We start from the raw sequence: 19,114 nt of genomic DNA on the forward strand, positions 1-19,114 counted from the left end.
CTTTCAAGTAAATCAATTTTGTGTTAATTAGTGACAGCTCTCTGCTAAAATATTTCCTTCATTCTTTTATCACCCTGTGGCAAGAGTTCTGTGTGCCTTGCCAGCTGTCCTTCACAGCAGGTCTTAAAGGTTTGAAGCCTTATTTGGTGTCTGCAGTGACCTTTTAAATTCCAGAGTAAAGTTGGGGCTGCACAAGTCACAAATACAACACTTGTTAATAAAATGTCAGCTTTGTAGCAGTCAGACTTGCATGGAGCTTTCAAACTGCATTTTCCATCAGGCTAATAGCTCAGGATTGTGTACATGTGCTGGCACAGCTGCAAGAAGGGTAAAACCTTCAAAAAGAGCTCCCTTCTGGCCCTACCATGTAATCAGGTCACAACTCTACCCCCTGGGGAAAAAAATCATTTTGCCAGTTACAATCCAGCAAACAGTTGTTAGTTCCTTCATTGCTTAGGTGACCTCAGTGAAACCCCGAAATGCCAGTTTTTAAAGACTAGAAGATTGCCTATACCTTCAACCCCTGAAACAAGAAATGCCTGAATGTAAGAAATAATAGTAGCAGGGCAAAGAAAATGCATGGGGGAAGGGATGCAGAAGCAGCAGAATGGTGAGCAGATGTTTCCTAAAGAAGGTATAAACATGGAAAGTGAGCAGTCAGATTTTCCTTTAACTTTACAGTGCAGTTTACAAGTTCATTAAACAGAACTTCTGAGCAGGGCAGCCCTTGATGAAGGGTTGTTTAAGCTGAAACATTCTTGATTTCCTGCTTAACTGACTCACTAGGTAAGATGCTCTGTGGTGACATCATCAACCATGGAATAGTTAACAAAATCTTTGGATTGTATAAACCCCTATAGTTTAGATAATTCTTGACTTGTTCTGTGTAGGTAATGATTACTTACACATCTGCAAGTATGCTGAAAGCTCTGTGTAACATGCTCAAGAAAAATAAAATTGATACTGTTCAAAACTGTCACTTTCTTGTTCTTTTAATATAGTTATTATAGCAGATTAGATTCTAATGATTTGTCTCTGGAGTTACCTAAAGTAATTCCTTTTCCATATATTTTCTGAAACTACAGAAGTAGTAAGTTTAAAACACATGATGTTTTAAAGCTTTATCTGAGGTTGGGTATTGCCTGTGTTCATTCTAGTAAGCACCTCCTGGTGTTACTGTGATGTTTATCTCTTGTCACACTGGCAAAAACTTTTGGTTAGTCCACAACAGGACTTATTTTTCTCTTCTATAAGATATTTTAGCTGCAGACCTCTTATTATCAATGAAAATTTGTCAATGGATTTCTACTTGGCTCAGTAATGTACTTTCATTACCAGGCTAATACTAGACAGCTGGAAGTTGCCTATTACACATGCAATTCTCATTTAACCAATAATATGGAATAATCAGAATACTTTGAAATAATCACAAACAGTATGTGGTGAATTGAAATTGGCCTGTTCTGCATGGGAAAAGAACATCAAACTTTCGAAAATCTATGTCATTGCTTGAAACAATACAAGGCATCTCCAAGTTTTCTCTTCCACTTGCTGACTTGTGGATGTGCATGGCTCTAATCATCTGAGATTGCTGGTACACCTGTATTTTCATCACAAAATAAGAATGTTTCCTTGACTTCTATAGTTAAAATAAAGGTATTCCTGTCTTTTTCCATGCCAAATAGGAGAAATGTTAAAATCAACTCAAATTATCAGCTTATATTGAATTCTGTTAAAAGGTTCATTGCAAACAGGATCTATGTCACAATATAGTCATGACTGTTTTCCATTGTATTTTCTAAAATACTATAAATTAATATTCTATAGATAAGGGATGAGATTTTTGAAGAAATGCTAAATAAATGCTCTAAGGAGTACAGGAATATCTTTCTTTCTTTGTATTCTTCTTCAGCTGCTGTGTTCACATAATGGAAATCAGTTTGGAATCTCTGCAAATCCAACAGCAAAATTTTGTGTTCTGTTTATAAACTTATTTGTTATGTTTGTAAATCCTTTTAAGTGTTCCTGATGATCTTAGCAGACATAATTTCTGCCTTTCAGTATGTGTACTTCTATAATGTTTGCAGTCAGGGTTTTTTTTAAAAAAAATCTGTATTCAAGTTTTATGAGGAATTGAGCAACAGCTCTATTAAAAAAGCAGGCTTCATGCAGTTCAAAAATTAGCAAACATTGCAGACTATTTCAAGTTTAAAAAACAAAATAAGTGTGATCTGGCAATGGTATTGAATTCCATCATTTCTATTTTGTTAAATACTATAGCTCTCTTTTTATCTGAAGTGAGGGCTATATCTGGTGCGTGCTGGCTTTGGCACAGAGTGTTATCAAAAAAAGCATCTTCCTTCCTAGGTCAGGATCAGCTAAGGTCTGTCTTGGGGTCATTCCTTCTTTTCCTTACTTAAGGTAGTAGTTTCTAGGTGACTTTGAAGCCTTTTTTAAATAGACCATTAACTTGTTTATTCTAATTTTTTTTTTTTTTTTTTTTTTTTTTTTTTTTTTTTTTGTGAATTATCCTGTCTAGCTGGAAATGCCAGTAGTATCTGAATGACGGATTTACTTGATAAAAGAATTTCTGGTGGCATCAAGATCAGCTCCAGGCCTAAATATAGGGAGACAAGTACCTCATGCACAGATCTCTTCAACTAATGTGCACAATGAATCCATGTTAGGTGACATCTTCCGTAGGATTAAGTGTTGTAGGATGTCAACTATGAATACAGCAAAGAGTAAGATTATGTAACAGGGCCTAAGAAAGATGGTTCTTAGAAATTCATCACTCTCTGCTGGTGTCCTCATAACTGCATGGTGAATTAGTGCTCACTCTCACTTCTGTCAATCAGCAAAAGCTGAGCAAATAAAATGAGCTGTCACATTTTTAGTTCTTTTCAGTGTGAAACTGCAATTTCTCCAGCTAATAAACAAGTCTAGGGCTGCTGGTATGTGCTTGACTTTCTCAAACTGTATACTTCAAAGTGCAGAAGCTAGATAAGCTAACAGCTTGTTCAGTGAAGTTATTGTGCAGGAGGCAGCATGTCTATCAAATGCTTGCTTTATAAATTTGAATAGATGTGATTGTTCTCAGCAATGTCACCCCCTCTGTGGCTGAAAGCATTGTTTAAACAGAGGGAATGTGAAGCTTTTTTTTTTTTTTTTTTTTTTTTTTAATCCAGAGATGCTTTGCAAGAAAGTCAGCCATTCTTTCTCTGGATCCTCTTTATCAAAAGAGTGGTGCAAGAACAGCTAGGGAGGCAGAGTATATTGCTGCCTTAAAGTACTGAAGGTCAAGCTGATGGTTCAGTTGCATGGTCTTCAGAGTAGATGAATCCAAGTGTAAGAAGAGAAAGTTTCCATGGCAATTAAATGTTGCTTCTCATTTTCAGGGACACTGGGTCAGAAGGCAGCATTAACAGGAAGTACTAAGGAATATATCTTTGGTTTTGTTGTTTACTAAGTGTAAGGACAGATGACAGAGTGGCTGATTTCTATCTCCATGGTGTGCTAGGTCAGTGTGTTACAGACATCTGCACATTGCTGCAATCTGATTGTGAGATGAACACCAATGGCCCAAACACATTCCTGGGACAGTAACACAAATACAATCTGGCCCCTTGTGTTTATTTCAGCACTGGGTGAATTCTTTTGGTTATTTATAGATCCTTCTCAGATTGTGTCAGTGGGGTGAGAGTGAAGCTGCATGAGCAGCCAGAGTACTCCAGAGAGCTCTGCTGGCTGGCACTCGTCCACTGGCTGTGTAAAAGTCACAGAGGCAGAGATGTGGCCTTGCATGTGGACTTTGTGCCAGTGGTGAGAGACCTCAGCCACAGACTGGAAGAAGAACTGGAGAAGACTCATAGTTCTGTGTTTTCTGCCCTGACTCTCTAGGAGGGTAGAAATCTATTTCCCTCAGATCTCTGATTCAGAGGTGGTATTTTTTTTTTTTTTTTTTTTTTGCCTGATGCTCTTGAGAAAGGTGTTGAGAGGGAAACAGCAAATCTAATGTAATAAGCAGGACTTCACTTTATCCAGAGAAAGTCAAAGTACAAGACAGTAGTTGCTTTACACAGCTGCAAAGTCTATTATTGCTCCCTTATCAGGCCTGCCCAAAAAACCACATAGCTCTGTGCTGCTTCATGTGTCTGTGCTGACAAGTACCTTTAACAGACTTTACCAGGCTTCTGTCAATGCCTTCAGTCCTCCATAGCTCCATTATAGTTCCTCAGGGACTCTCAAGAATGGATGAGGAAATTGTGTGGACAGGAACTGAGTGGGAGCTTTCCACTTTCCATTCCAAGGAAATGAAAGGATAGAAAAGTAATTTTGTAGGTTGGCCAAGGTCATGATGAGATATTTAATGTTGTTATGATTTACTTCTATTGCTAATGGTGCATCAGGATGGTCAAGCATTTTGGTAAGAGGCTCTTAGATATTATTTAAATTGGAGTGGATAAAACACAATAGGTGTCATTAGAGATCTCTGTCTTTATTTTGGAGATGTTCAGTAGCACCTTGAATGTATCTAGTAAAAGACCTTCCTATTCTTACTTTCATTAATATTTTTTCCACTGTTTGATCAGATAAAGGACTCCTGATGTCATAAATTATTGATGTTCTTCCTTCCTGCTCCTGACAGAGATTTGCTCAGACATACTATGCTGCTTTTGAGCATGCCAGAGTTGTGCTTGAACTTAGGGGAATAGCTCAGGCTATGCAAGTTTGTGTGCCTTGGCCCACAGATAAATTAAACCACAATATCTTCTCTATCATGTGAATATATTGGTTTATATCTTGCTTGGACCATCTTGTCTTTGTTAGAGAGACTGCTGTGAATTTTAGGCTGTCCATTCTTAATTAATGAAGGTCCAAGCAGCAAAGATGAGTGCTCAGAAAGGGAAACAGATAGCAACCATCATATTTGCTAAGGATGTGCCATTCTGCTTCACAGGAACATTGACAGCACTCACTGAATGCAGGTGCTTAATCCTTCAATTCCTGTTGCAGAAAATTATCTCCCAGAATTTTCCTTTTTGGATTAGCAGCTGTAACTGCCATTATTCTACGTAAGAATTCTTACATACAAAGACAAACCCTTATGTGAGGTCAAAACCTTAATGAGAATAAATTCTTTTGGGTAGACATTAAGGGGTTTTTGTGGTTTTCATTGTGGTTTCAATAATTGCTTCTGTTCTATTACTTTGTTTTACATTTCACCTTTCTTATATCTGTTAAGATGTTTTTGTACCTTTCTGAGACATCTCTCAGCTGCTCCATCACTACAAGTTTTTCAAAGGACATTGTAGCAGTGTCTAAAAGATGTTGTTCTACTGATCTCTTAACACCTGTTTTTATTCTCTCCAAGGAAGGTAATTTCAGCACGACAACTCTCTCCTTGTTTATTTTGATTGCACATAGATGACCCTGACATGGTTTTCTTGCTACAGAACTGAGCAACCTTATTAGTTCCTATTGCAGCATCAGAGGAGTGCATCAAATCCAGCACTGAGATAATGCTGCCTGGTTTTTGGAGCTCCAAAGACAACGGAACTTCAATCACAACTTTTCAGCTGGAGTAGTTGAGTGCATGTTAAACTGCATGAAGGAAAAAACTGCTGCAACTTGCTTTAACTCAAGCTTGAGTTAAAAGTTTGTCAGGAATAAGTGCTTCTGGAGTATTACTGGACTGCTGGAATGATTACTATCTCAGTACTGCTATAAATAAGAATGTATTACTTCTGCATATTGCTTAACTATTTTCACTGTAGTGAGATGACCATTACTATTTGTAGTCTTTTGGGCATGGGAATGAACTTTTCCAAGAAAAGACATGAAGTAAAATGTTTATTCATGTTTCCTTTTATTTTGGGTAGGGAAATAATTTCTATTTTTTAAAAAAAATATGTGTTTTAAAACTAAAGACAGTCTCTACATTGGTTTCTTCCTTTAACATTTTGCCTGATTTAAAACCTTTCTTTCTTTTAGGATCCAAAGCAGAGAGGTGGCCTGAGAAATCTGAAGGGCTTTCAACCACAAAAATCACCATACACTTAGCAAAGCAAACAATTTTTTTTTACAAAATATTCCTGAAAGACAGTAAATTCATTCTAATAGTGTTTATGGCATCAAGCAATAGAAAGTACTCATGACACCTGACAATTAAAGGTAATTGTTATCAATTAAATAAAAGCTTTCCTCTCAAATAAATAGAAAGAAAAATAGAACCAGTCTTCAGTACAGTAGTTTCAGTTTCTGTTATTTTGTTTCTTTATTTCACTCCAGTTGCAATGTCAGCATAAGAGTCTTATGGTGATAAAAGGATATGGAGTAGAAACTTGGAACATTCTTATTTATAGTAGATTTGTGAGTTTGAACTAGTTTGCTCATTTTTGTTTAGAAAGTAACAAGAAACTGCTTCATGGGAAGCTCTATCATTGATAAATATTTTTAATCAGATAAATATTTCCTTTATCTTTGCATCTGACATTACAAATAGGTTTCTACCCTTCCCTGAGAAGATTTTTTCCAACCTAAAACTTCATGTGGAGAGTTTTATAATTTATTATTTGCATTGTGATATTAACTCTTTTCATTGCTGAAAATTTCTGACAGAAGCAAGGATGTGGTCATCAAGAGGGAGTACACATCACACAATTTAAAAGTCCACAGTATAAATGTCTGCAGCTGGCAGGGTGGGTGAGTTCCCTTTGTAGTCCATGGGGAGGCACAGGCATTTTTGTGTGCACTGACTAATATATTTTAGATGTTTACTGCAGGAAAAGAGGTGTTGCATCCTCTGCCTCCACTGATTGTGTTTCCTAGGTATCTACTGCCTCCATTAAGCCTGGGAAACTGGACTCTGCATCCTGAATTGTAGAATTATAATGAGTAATACACAGAAAAGTGCATGCAAATCACAGAGGTGATGACAACAATCTGTAGGGATATTATATGATACTAATTTGCAAATTGTATAGGCTCAGGATTAAGCCATTTGACTGTTCCAGACTGATAGCCAGTGAGGAAAAAAGGACAATTCATACTTTGTACAGCTGGAGCAAAATGCCTATGTGGATGCTCGGATGGTGAAGAGAAATCTGATTAAAATTGTCATTATGCAGGTAATTCTCCATCGGGAAAGGTTTTGAGACCTCCGTTATGCGAGATGATAAGCAGGTATCTGCTGGTGAAAGAACACTGAATTAGGAACTCATAAGAAAAAAAAAAATATTTGGAGAACAGAAAATATGAGCTGAAATAATGAAATTAAAAACAATTTAAAACCTGGCATGCAGACAAAAAAATACACTGAAAATAAGATAAAGTGTACTAAGAGATATTATTGCCCTTGGAAAATCTAGATGAAACTGGGTTCCCACTGGACCAGACATTAAATGAACCTAATATGTGAGACATCTCAAAGAGTTTGGAAAACCACTTATTTTGCTCAGTTTTCAAAAGAATTTCTTAATGTTAAAAGTCATATTGGTACATTGACTGGTGTCAACCCCATGACAATATTCTGTTGGAATTATTCAGTATATAATCTTTATAGCAAATTATTATTTTGTTTCCCTTCATTTGCTTTTTTGGCTGTTGTTAATTTTTGTATTTTTGTTTGTTTATTGGCTTAGCTTAGTTTTAGTTTGTTTTCCCTTCCTTGCTATTATTTTATTCCATTTTTGCCTTCAGCTACCTGTCTATAATTAGAGCAACAGTTATTCAGGGATGTGTTTGTTGAGAGTAAATATCACCACAGCTCAACAGTGACAGCTTGATCCATAAATCAGTGATTATAAAAAAGGACATCTCAGCCATTCATTCATGAGTGAGACATCCACTGAGTTGCTTTCTGGCACAGTAGTGCTATAAAAAAATGTTAGTTTCTATCACAGTGCATAATATCAAGAGGATTAAAGAACTGCAGGAGGTCTGGAGCATCCATTTTTCAGATCAGTCACCCTGTGTAGCTCAGACCTGTTTCTTTACTTTATGGAGAAAGCTATATAATTACAACTGATCCCAAGTAATAATAAGAAAAATAATAAGAAAATAAAGAACTAATTTTCAGAGTACAGAATTGTAGTTCTCTAAGAATTCAGTAGAAATCAATACAATGCAAAGTCAGAAGGCAGCTTTTGTATCTGACAAATTGTTCAATATGTTAACTAAAGCTGGGCTCCATTAGCAGTGTTTAAATATATAGATCACAACATTTCTATGCAAACAGGTTTTAATTACATGAAATCTACCAGTGCATATGTTGGTATATAAATGTGTTCCCAAACACGTGGTTTCAATGGGAGATCTTTGTTTAAAGAAATTCAAATTCAGTCAAATTCAGATTTAACTGACTCAGATATCTAATTTTCATGTGCCTTCCTAATGGTTTGATACACACCCATTGAAGTCAATAGTAATCTCCCATTAAACCCTATGGGAAAACATATGGTAGTAACTGAATTATTCAGTTTTCTTGTAATCAGATGCCTATCTATAAAAATGAAATTTAAGTGCCCCTAGATAAAAATATAGAAGTACATGTAAATATTTATTTTAAAGATTTAATAATAAGCCTAATACTGAATATGTGCACATTTTGCAACAGAATAATGAATCCCAGTATATAGTTGCATAAGGTCATGCATTAATTCCTTACAGCCTGGCAGTGCATTAAAATGCCAATTATGGCATGTAAGAGGCAAGGAACAGATATATTCTATATAAGGCTATAACAAAAACTTTCTAATACTGTTTATAGAAAAAAGTTTGACTGCAAAAGTGAACCTACTTAATTGATGTAGCAAGCAGTGATTCTTAACACAAGACTTCACACAAGATTCTTATATTGTGGCCAGGTTCAGATGACACTGGTGAGAAGTTCATTTATTTATCTTTATATTAAATCTTTCCTTTTAATCTCCAGGCTGCCAGTATCAATCTTTTCTGATCCAAGGAACCCTCATGTGCTTTAATCAGAGCTTAAATGAAGATGGTTGAATCCAATAGCAGTAATGACACTGGGAGTCACTAGGAATCTGGAAGCAGTTGCTATTTAATGTATACATGTATGCACAAAAACATCACATAAAGGAATACTGTTAATAGCACTAATTTAACCAATGGATTTGTGAATTCCAAAGATCCTTGCACAGTTTTTTTTCTTTAGAAGAGTTTTTTGAAGGTTCTTTTGCTACTGGATAAATGGAAGGGACATTATGGGGTGCCAGCATTGAACCCAAGGTCATGAACAACTTTTCTATTTACTTCCTTGGATAGTAAATCCTCAAAATCTTTACCCATACATTTAGGTTGAGCTGATGTGATTTTTCCTGCTGTTTTTTTTCTCTTTTATTTCTAGGCTACTCATTTCTTCACAACAGAGTTTTCAACTTCAATATGAAACATACTGGAGGAATAAACCATAAACTGCAGTTTTCAACAAGGTGTCCATAAGATGGCCTCACATAAGAACATTGAACAAGAAAACAGTGCTGTAAGATAATAAAATATCTATCTCACTGCTTGCTCACTCATACAGTAAAACCAAAAGTAATACCTGGCTTTAGCTGACATGCCATATCTTTTAAATGTCTGAAAGGACAGGAGCTGGTAGGGATGATTAGTTTCTGTAGTGGCAGAAGGGAGATTTCAAGGGAATTAACTTTTAGCCTATTAGTCCTTTTTTACATCCCTTGATATCTGTTTCCCTTGAGATTGCAGGTAAGTTTTTTGCTTCCTCGTGAAGCTGGTAATACCAGGAGTTTTATCTTCAGCTGTTTTTTTCCTGTCTCTCAAAAATTCACTTCAATTGGGAAGAACTTGCTGTGCTGGGTTTCTACCTAGTAAATCTTCCCTGCCTTGATGTCTGAAATGCAGATATACCAAAAATATGTAAGACAAGACCCCAAACAGCCATAACTAGGGCCATAAGTGGAGTTATTCCCATTTAAATTTATTGCAGAAATGCAAACGTAACAAAGACACTTCTTCACAAATACTAAAGATGCATGAGCTCCTTACACAGCACAACTAACAGATAACTTGTGACTATTTCTTCCTGGCTTTTCTTGGAACCAGGTGGTAGAATGAACAGTTCCTTTTCCGTGATTCTTCAGGCTTTTCTTCAGATTTGGTCAGTCTCTTGAACAGGCTCTATGAGCTAGGACATGGAATGGACTCGGTGTTTGGATCACTAGGAAAGGCAAGAGCAGCACTATTTGTACTGACAGCTTGTGTAAAACTATGAATGATTAATCTCACACCTGAGCAAAGAATGCTCTGAAAGTTCCTCTCAGATTGTCTCTCACGTCCATGAGAACCTGGAGTTTTAACCTCCATATCATCAATTATTTCCTTTTTCCCTGTCTCAAGTGTCTTTCCTTTAAAACTGCTACAGTCTTGAATTAGGCCATTATTTCATCCTTTAAAATCAGTTCCCATTTACCCTGTTCACCACTTTTTAAAACCACAGTAACTCATGATTCCTGGGGCCAGAGGGGAATTGCCTGAGAGATGTGTAATGTGCTGAGCTAACATGTAAGGCTAAATTATAAAATTTAGGTTATAAGTGAAAATGACAAGCAAAATTTTTCTCCACTTAGCTTTATTAACGATGAAATATTTTATTGCCTGTGGCTAAAAGTATTTATTGTCATTGTGCTTAGCCATAATTTAGTTTCATAATTCAGTTTTCTCTTTGCATTATTTTTTTTCATTTCATTTTTCCCCCAGCATCTCTTTTTGTTTCCATGCAGATTGTTTTCATAGTGTGTTCAGATAGGAGTAAGTGTGTGGTCTTCTGGGAGCAAACACATGCAGATTGGCATTAATCTGAAGAAGCAAAAGCTTCACTGTGAGCCTATTTCTAAGCATATAAATACATTGCTGAAAATCAATAGCTACATAGATTGTCCTTCTGGGGTGATTAATAAAACTGCATGTGGTTCTTTGGTTGTAGGCACAAACATGTACTTGGCAGCATCCAGCAGCAATGTCTTCTAAATATTTATTAAATTACACAAAAATTCCCACTGAGAGCAGAGGGAATATTTGTGTGCTTTAAATTAATTATCTGATGAGTGACAAGCAGTGTTAAGGATCTTGCAGTATCAAGTCTTGAATTTGCACATCATATATTAATGTGATCAGAGAAAGATAATGGCAGTGAACAAAAAGAACTCTAAGAAGAAGAGTTTCAAAAGATGAAATTATTTGATTTAGAAAGGAAAGGAATTGAGCAAACATATCAAAAGTACATAAAATGGTGACTGCTATTGAAATGGAAGAAGGGGAATATCCCTTTTCTCTGATAAATAGTATAACAAGAAGAAAAAAGAAAGTGCAAGTCAGAAACTGTTATAAGGAAACACTTTTTGTTTTACAGAGTTTTATTAGGTGATAGAGTTCATTTTCAGAGGAAGTGAGGCCAGTGAAGATTCCTAGCGAGGCTGAATAATCCCAGTGGTACCCGGAGTTATACAAACAATGAAATTAAACTCATTGAAATGGCCATCAAATCTTGTGCTCCAGGGCTCAATGACAAAAGTTCAGGACACAATCAGTTCATACCTGATGGAAGAGACAAGTTATATCCACATGTTTGCTGGAGGATCTTCTGCCATTTTCTCAGTGGTCTGCTGACAACCAGTCTTAAACCCAAAATGAATGCTTGGATGGAGCCAGAGTTGTTTCTCCTGTAGATCTTACCTAACATGATAATTTCAGTCCTTCTATGTATCTACCTAATGTTCTTTAAGAGGGATAGATTGGCCATTCAGTGTGTTGTCTCCTGCTAGCTTGGTGTGGTATATTACTGGTACTATGGGTTGTCCCTTGAGACATTTTTTTTCAGTGTGAATTAAAAAAGGAAAACAAGATAACAGACCCATTGGAATTTTTTTTTTTTTCTGGTTGGTTGTTTGTTTTGTTTGGGGTTTTCTAAAATTAACTGGACTAACCCTACTTGATGACTAGGTCCTTTCATTGCAGCATTTTTCAGCATCAAATTCAGCCTATCATCAAATATGATTCTGTTCTTTTACCCATTTTATTGATTTTAATATTCTTAAGATGAGAATTTTTATCATACTTTCAAATCAAGGATCTTCACAGAAGGGTTCCTGCCCTTTTTAGCTGTCTTTCATCTTGATTACCATCACTCTAAAGAGAATATAGAAGGATGGTGCTTTTGATGAAGTCTGTAATGACCGTGACAGAGCAGAAGCAGCATCACGAACCTGTGCCATATGTGCATGGACAGTATAAATAGCAGTGTGGTCTGACAATAATGACTTTTACTGACAATCCTATCCTCAAAATCATGCGGGTTTTTTTCAGGCTGATTCAAGGTGAGCACCTAAAACTCCCACATTGTCAGCAGTGTCAATTTATGTGCATTTCTTTGCTTCATAGTGCAGATTCTAGTGTGGATTGGAAAACTTAACATCTTCTTGGTAGGCACTGGCATGTTCATAGTAAATTGGTGTAAATAGTAAATGAACACGTGCAGTGCAAATGACACTGCACATTTTTACAGCGAGAGAGAACATGATTAATTATGATATGGAATAAATGAATTCATGCATCAAATACTTTCAAGAGGTGTTAGAGGTAGGAGTTGTTTCCAGCTTAGTCTCTTCTGCAGAGGAAATTAAGAGTCAAATTATATTTGACACTAAAGAGCAGAAATGGTCTCCATGGCCTAGGAGAGCATATAATGATAACTTACATTTATAGACACACAACCTATCAACTTGCAGCTTATACTCTGTCAGGATCACTTCATTTATCACTTCAAGTACATTGTAACACCACAGCACACTCCCTCAGAAATTTTATTAGGAAGCATGAATTCAGTCATGGTGAGTATAAACCAGCTGGAGCACACTTGCAGGAGGGGGCACATGCATTAGAGGAATCACAAGTCATATTATGAAGTCAGAACTGCAAATTGATTACTTTAGGTCAGCCTTGGGAAAATCTCTGGAAACTTGTTCTTAACTAGTAAAAAGGCTGTGAGTCTGTAAATTATTTCTCTTCATTGTCCAGAGATTTAAACTATGGAAATCCCAAGTGGGGATGAACATTATTTATCCAGTAATAAGATCAGATTTCTCTACAAGTGTATACTATAACCTAGGTTTATTATTTCTTTTTTTTTCTCTATCACATATAGAGATTTGATTTGATGCTTCCTATCAAGTTGAAGTTGCTATTCTAAGGTTTTTACAAGTTGAGCAGGAAACCTTTTTAGGAACAGTGTTTTAAAGGGGGAAGAAATACATTATTTGCTTGAAGAAGTGTATTTTTATTCATGAACACTTGATGCTGCATAAAGCTAACACCAGTCATCTCCAAGAGTTCACAACAAACAGTCCGACAAAAGCTTTCAACATTTCCCTCTCAAATTAATTGCAGCTATTCCTCAGACTGAGGAACCAACAAAAAAAGAAAAGGCATCATTTTTCCAGGAAGGCAGGAAAAAAGGACAAGGGAGGGGGAGTTCACTTAGCAGAGGATCAAAGTTGTGAGCCTGGCAGAAAAGGAATGGCCAGCTGGTAGAAGGAGACACAGAGAAGATCAAAAGGTATTGAGGCTGGTTATCAGATACCTGGTGGGGATATTCTTTGCTTTTGGTGTACTTTTTTAATAGAAATAATTTACATTCTGACACACAGTGTAAACAGATTTTAAATATCTGTGTATGCCACAAAGTAGATTTTGTTTTTCCCTACAGCCGTATTTCCAACCAGCATTGCACAGGCATTTCCACATCCTTCCCTCTGCTCCATCCCTCATGGTAGCCCCTTCCCTTCTCGTTCCTACTGGGTGTATACAACTAGAGGATTCAGCCTGCTGCTAACTCTCCTGGCATCACAAAGCCAGTGGAAATAAGCATAAGTCACTAATAAATGTTACATCCCAAAGCTACAGCATGAAGAAAGATGGCCTTTTTCCCAGAAGCTGTGCGCTGAATATTTAAATTTGTTTGCAAACCGGCACTGAAGGCGGTGTTGTCAGCCTGGGCACGTAGCTAAGTGCGAGCGGTGCAGCCTGCAGTTAATTAGTAAGTTTGCTTTGCTAGGCTGTGACTGCAGCAACTTTCTTCTCAAAAATGCCTTTCATGTACATAGCTGGAAACAAAACGTTCCACACAGAAGTTCTGTCCACGTGTTTAACTCTCCTCCAGGGTGTCGCCAATTGACAATCTCCTGAATAAAAACAAATCATTGTTAATGTGAACACACAAGGGGGTTTGAATGTTCTTATTGCATCTCACTATTATCTAAAGATTTTTCTCTCTAGTATGCATTTTCTCTGGTATTCTTAGCGCTTTCTTCTTGCCCAAAATCTTTTTTCACATGCACTTGCACATACATTAAGAGTTTCATGTGGCTGCTGTAATAATGTATCATTTATATTAATTTTCCATTATATAGACAATTTGAGGATTAAAAAATAATCATTTGATGGAGTTAAAGTAATAAGAAAAAGCTAATTTTTCATACAATTTGGAAAACAAGTCGAGTCTTTGAATATAATTGCCTAAATATATTTCTGTTATTTGAAATATTCAATTATATTTGAAAATAAAAATTAGGTAAGGCAAAAGGGGAAAGGCATAAGATGGGAACAATGCCTGAAGTATTATGATGTTTCCCCTCATTCATGAAAATTTGTTTTGAAACCAAACTTGCTTAGGATTTTGGAAGGCTCTTTTTGCCTGTATTTTAAATCTCTCGGCCCTAATTTGCTTTTCTCACATATTCTAGAACAAATGGTATTCATCTTCTTTGAAGTCAGTGAAACTGCACAGAGGTAAAAACCGATAGAAGAAAATCAAAGGTTTTAAAGGACACTCACTGCAGTGCCTTCGTAAAGGTGAAATTAGTTAGCTTAGACTGTTAATCACTTGTCAAACTGACATTATATAAAGCATTAGCAGCTGCAGTCTATTGTCCAGACAAGGATAATCAGCAAATCCAAGTTTATAAATTGTTGACTGGAAACAATGGTGTAGAGATAACCCTGGAGAGGTTGTGAAAGACTTCACTGGAGTTTATTTGCATTGCAATTCTGCTGGAAGTCACAGACTGCTTGGCTTCCTACCTATTACTGCCATTTATTTTTGATATGCCCCAAAGCGTCCATGACACTTATTAAAATAGAACGGTGTCTAGGCAGCCGGCAACGCTACTGTATCTTGTTTCAGCAGCCACTCTATTTTAAGAAGTTCCAAAGAGCTTCAGTGTACATCTTCAAACCTACTACATCTGTTGATTCATGTAGCTCATGGAACCTTTGACCTAGATCAAAAAATTCCAGCGCTTAAGAAGGGAATTTGTGCAGTTTCCAGCGTCCACTTAGTGTTGTGTGCTAGCAAGGTGTTCTTATTTATGTAGTTTTCTTTATATTTTTTGTACAATTTATAAATTATATTTGCTTGTAATAAAAAAAAATCACTATTCTGCATCTTTATTTTTCTGCGTAGTGTCTTCATATACCTTTTCTCAAATTATGCCTTTTATTTTATTTTTTTAATAGTGTCATTAATACTGTACATATAAGAATTTCCCTTTTTTCTCACTTTTGTGGCAAATTCTTTCTGCAATTTCTGGATGCAAGCCAGATATGTTAGAGTGAAAATTGGAGCTATTCTCTCTGCAAGCCTGCCAGTGTTCTCACAACAGGGAATATTAGTTTATAAGTTACCCCAGGGAGAAATGCCAGTCACAGAAAACTCAGGAGTTCCACAGGAGCCAAATCACACCTTTCTCATATCTCATTTCTGTGAGTGTTCACATTCAAATGTAAACAATGTTTACATTTAAAACAGATTTTGGCATTATAAAAGACCTCTCTGCTTCATACATCTTGGTGAAATGGTTCTGTCTGAAATGTCTGTTTCTTGCAGACTACTTTCTATTTCTATTTTATTGGGAGGGGGAAAAAAAAGCTAATGCAAAATAAACCAAACTGTCTAATTATTCCTGACATATTGCCTATCAAAATATAAGCACCAGGAGAGGAGCAAAAGGCCAGCTTCTCTTATCAAGTCTGTTCTCACTGCTGGCAATTCAGTTTGTTTCTCACAAAGAAGCAGAGTTTTGATGAGCATTTTGAGATGATGAGTGTCTGTCTCAGTAACTGATGGTGCAATAATGCCATGACAGGGAGGATATGAGTGAGATAAAATAGGCTGTAATGAGGTACATAAAAGGACAGCAAAATATCCCCTCAAAAGTGAAGGCCATCATACTGGAAGGATACATTTCCAGGTCATTGCAGTCAGTATCACTGCAGGAATCAGTGCAGTTACACCAGCTGTGAATGTTCCCTGCAAGAACATGTTGTTGACAATTGTGTCACCCATTTCTGAGTCTTATTTAATAACTCCTATTTCCCATCTGCAATGATGCTACTGGATGTTGCATGATTATATTTTTTATGGTTCTGCCTTCTTCTCAGTGAGTATACTGGAAAAGCATAGTTTTACTTGAAGGGTTCAGGCACAATGTCTCTTGCAAATGTCCTGAATGCTTTACAGTGAAAAAAAAAATTACACAAATTGTTACCTATGGCCTGTAGATGTAATTAGGTTTCTAATTAGAAGATAGGATATAAGCTCATACATTTGCATTAAATTTGTTTGACAGAGGTTCCCCAAGTGTTTAGTACCTTCTGGCCTAGACTACCTTAGTGTGAATATAAAATTTAATTCAGTAAATCTATGCTTAGTCATGCCTACATAGTGTTTCATTCTGAATTTCTTTGGCTACAAAATGCAACTGAAAAGAGGATCAGCTGAGGACACTTGGCTTGTTCCTCCTGGAGAAGAGGAAACTGAGGGGAGACCTCATTGCAGTCTTCAACATCATCACAAGAAAAAGCAGAGGGGCAGGCACTGATCTTTTCTCTGTGGTGACCAGTGACAGAACCCAATGAAATGGTCCAAAGTTGTACTGGGGGAGGTTTAGGTTAGATATCAGAAAACATGATGTTTAAATGACATCATGTTAAATAGTATCATCATTTAAACCACTGTAGGGAACAGATGTAGAAACAATTGTCCTGTGGATAGCAGGGAGTTGAATTTGGTGATTCTTATGATTCTTCTAGCTTGATATAACCTCTGAATTTTGAGAAGAGTGAATCAAAGCAGGTGAGTTGTCCTCTGCAGAGGAGGGAAAAGACACCATGAGAAACAAGATTTGTCAAGTAGGAAGGTAAAGAATTAGGTTGTGAGTTGAAGATAAAGACATTCTCTGCCTCAGCCCCAGACACCTCCTGCCATGTGCCCCAGAAGGAGCAGTAGCCCCTGGTACCTTGCACTCCCTCCCTTCAGCCCAGGATGTGCTTTCCTTCCATCTAGCACTGGCTGCAGGGTGGACCTCTGCAGGATCTGCAGCATGGCCCCAGGGACTTGGGGCAGGTGAAGGAACTGCTTCTCTAGAGAAAAACATTTTCCATGTTCCCTAGGGACAGCTTTTGTTTATTTATGTTCAGATACAAATCTCTTCAACTGTTTGGGAATTATAGGTTTCTCCCCTTGGAACTGAAAAACCACAACCTTTGTGAGACAGAGGTAGAGCAAAGCAAGTGGCATTCATGAACTTCTGCTTAGTATGAACAAAGGATATTGAGATAAGACAGTGTAAAAGAAAGGTTTCTGTTCTCCCTGATTATGCACAGATGCAGTAGAGGCATGGGGGAGGCTGGGGAGAGGGAAGGGGCTGTGAAGTGGCAGAATCACAGATGCATTACACACTTTGTGAATTTATCCACAAGCCTTTTTAACACCTTACCAAACCAAACTGGAGTAATATTTCCTATTTTTGGTTTTCTGGCTAACTGCACAGTCAGAAATATTTTATATTAAAGTGGGTCAAACACCAAGAGAGTTAAATAGACAAGTATACAAATATTGGCCACAGTTGTTATGCCTTTTTCAGCTTTGCAGAATCGTGATAAACAAAAAAGATTTTATCAAAATCTTAAAGGTCCCAATTATTTCAGTAGCTCCTTAGGCAGATTAGATAATTAAAGCAAACAAGGTTGTAGATGATAGTTTTTTCTGCTTTTGTTTTTAAATTTTATTTTGGATATATGTGGCATTTCATTTCTGTTTATATTTCTTTCCATAAAATAATAAGTTTGTAGTGGAAAAAGAAAAAAGGCTTAAAATAGTTATTACAAGAAGAAACCTTGGCCAAACCCCTAAACTGGGGCTATTTCTTGTTTGATAGAATTCAATGGAAAACTCATATCAATGTCAATGCTTTGGGGTTTTTTGCTGCATTTATCATGCCCAGATAGACAGGTGATAGAGTGCTACACATGCCTGGAATATTTTTTCCATGAAAAATGTGACAGATACCACCAGACACTACTATAGTAACATAATGCTTCAACAGTGATTTCTAGAATTCCATGATGGACTTCATTAATCATGAACACGCAACCTGTAATAATAATCCATAATATAAACATAATTAGAATAATAATTAGAGTTTTTAAAAATTTCTTTCAGAATTGAAATTACTAGAGCAGGTTGGTGTAATCTGAAAAAGCGTTCATACAATGAAAAAAGATCAGTCCCACATTCTGTGTTAAAGTAACATAAATAAGATTAAAAGTTATTTAAGACTACCCACTTGAGACAAACAGTAAAAGAACCCTCCATAGGTGGACTAATTATCTATCTTACTCAAACAGGGACTTAAAACCATTTGGTGTGGAATCTATAAATGAGTCTATTTTTTAAAGGTTGCTTTAAACTGTATCTGTACTTCCCTGATGGAAATACCCTTCACACCTTATGAATCATGTCAATCAAGACAGCAGCAAAGTCTCTTCATGGTTGAATATGGAAATACCCAAGTCTGCCTGTGGTTCATGGTGTGGGAATCTCCCTGAAGGCAGCACATCGCCTCAGTGCCCGTGTGCCGGTGTCCCCTTCACTGCTGGTGCAACAGCTCCTCTAGGACCTGCATGAGTCTTTCTGAGCACCCACAGTAAATGCTGATCCCAGCAGCCTTCGGAGTTAAGTGAAACAAGCAGAGAAAATCAGGTAGCAGGAGGTCACACGGGGTTCCTGGAAGCT

At 36.8% G+C, this 19,114-nt stretch overlaps 1 long non-coding RNA gene across 1 annotated transcript in view; it reads right to left on the bottom strand.

Moving 5' to 3' along the window:
* Nucleotides 1–2,470: 2,470 nt before the first annotated feature.
* The window catches only part of LOC146768115 (uncharacterized), a 28,755-nt gene continuing 12,111 nt past the window's right edge, over nucleotides 2,471–19,114 (bottom strand). The window contains exon 2 of the long non-coding RNA XR_014950569.1: nucleotides 2,471–14,222. This is a non-coding gene — a long non-coding RNA (uncharacterized LOC146768115). The remainder of the gene's footprint in view (nucleotides 14,223–19,114) is intronic.

Source organism: Lonchura striata, chromosome 2 (genome assembly GCF_050655825.1).
Source record: "Lonchura striata isolate lonStrDom1 chromosome 2, ASM5065582v1, whole genome shotgun sequence".
Classification (NCBI taxonomy): Eukaryota; Metazoa; Chordata; class Aves; order Passeriformes; family Estrildidae; genus Lonchura; species Lonchura striata.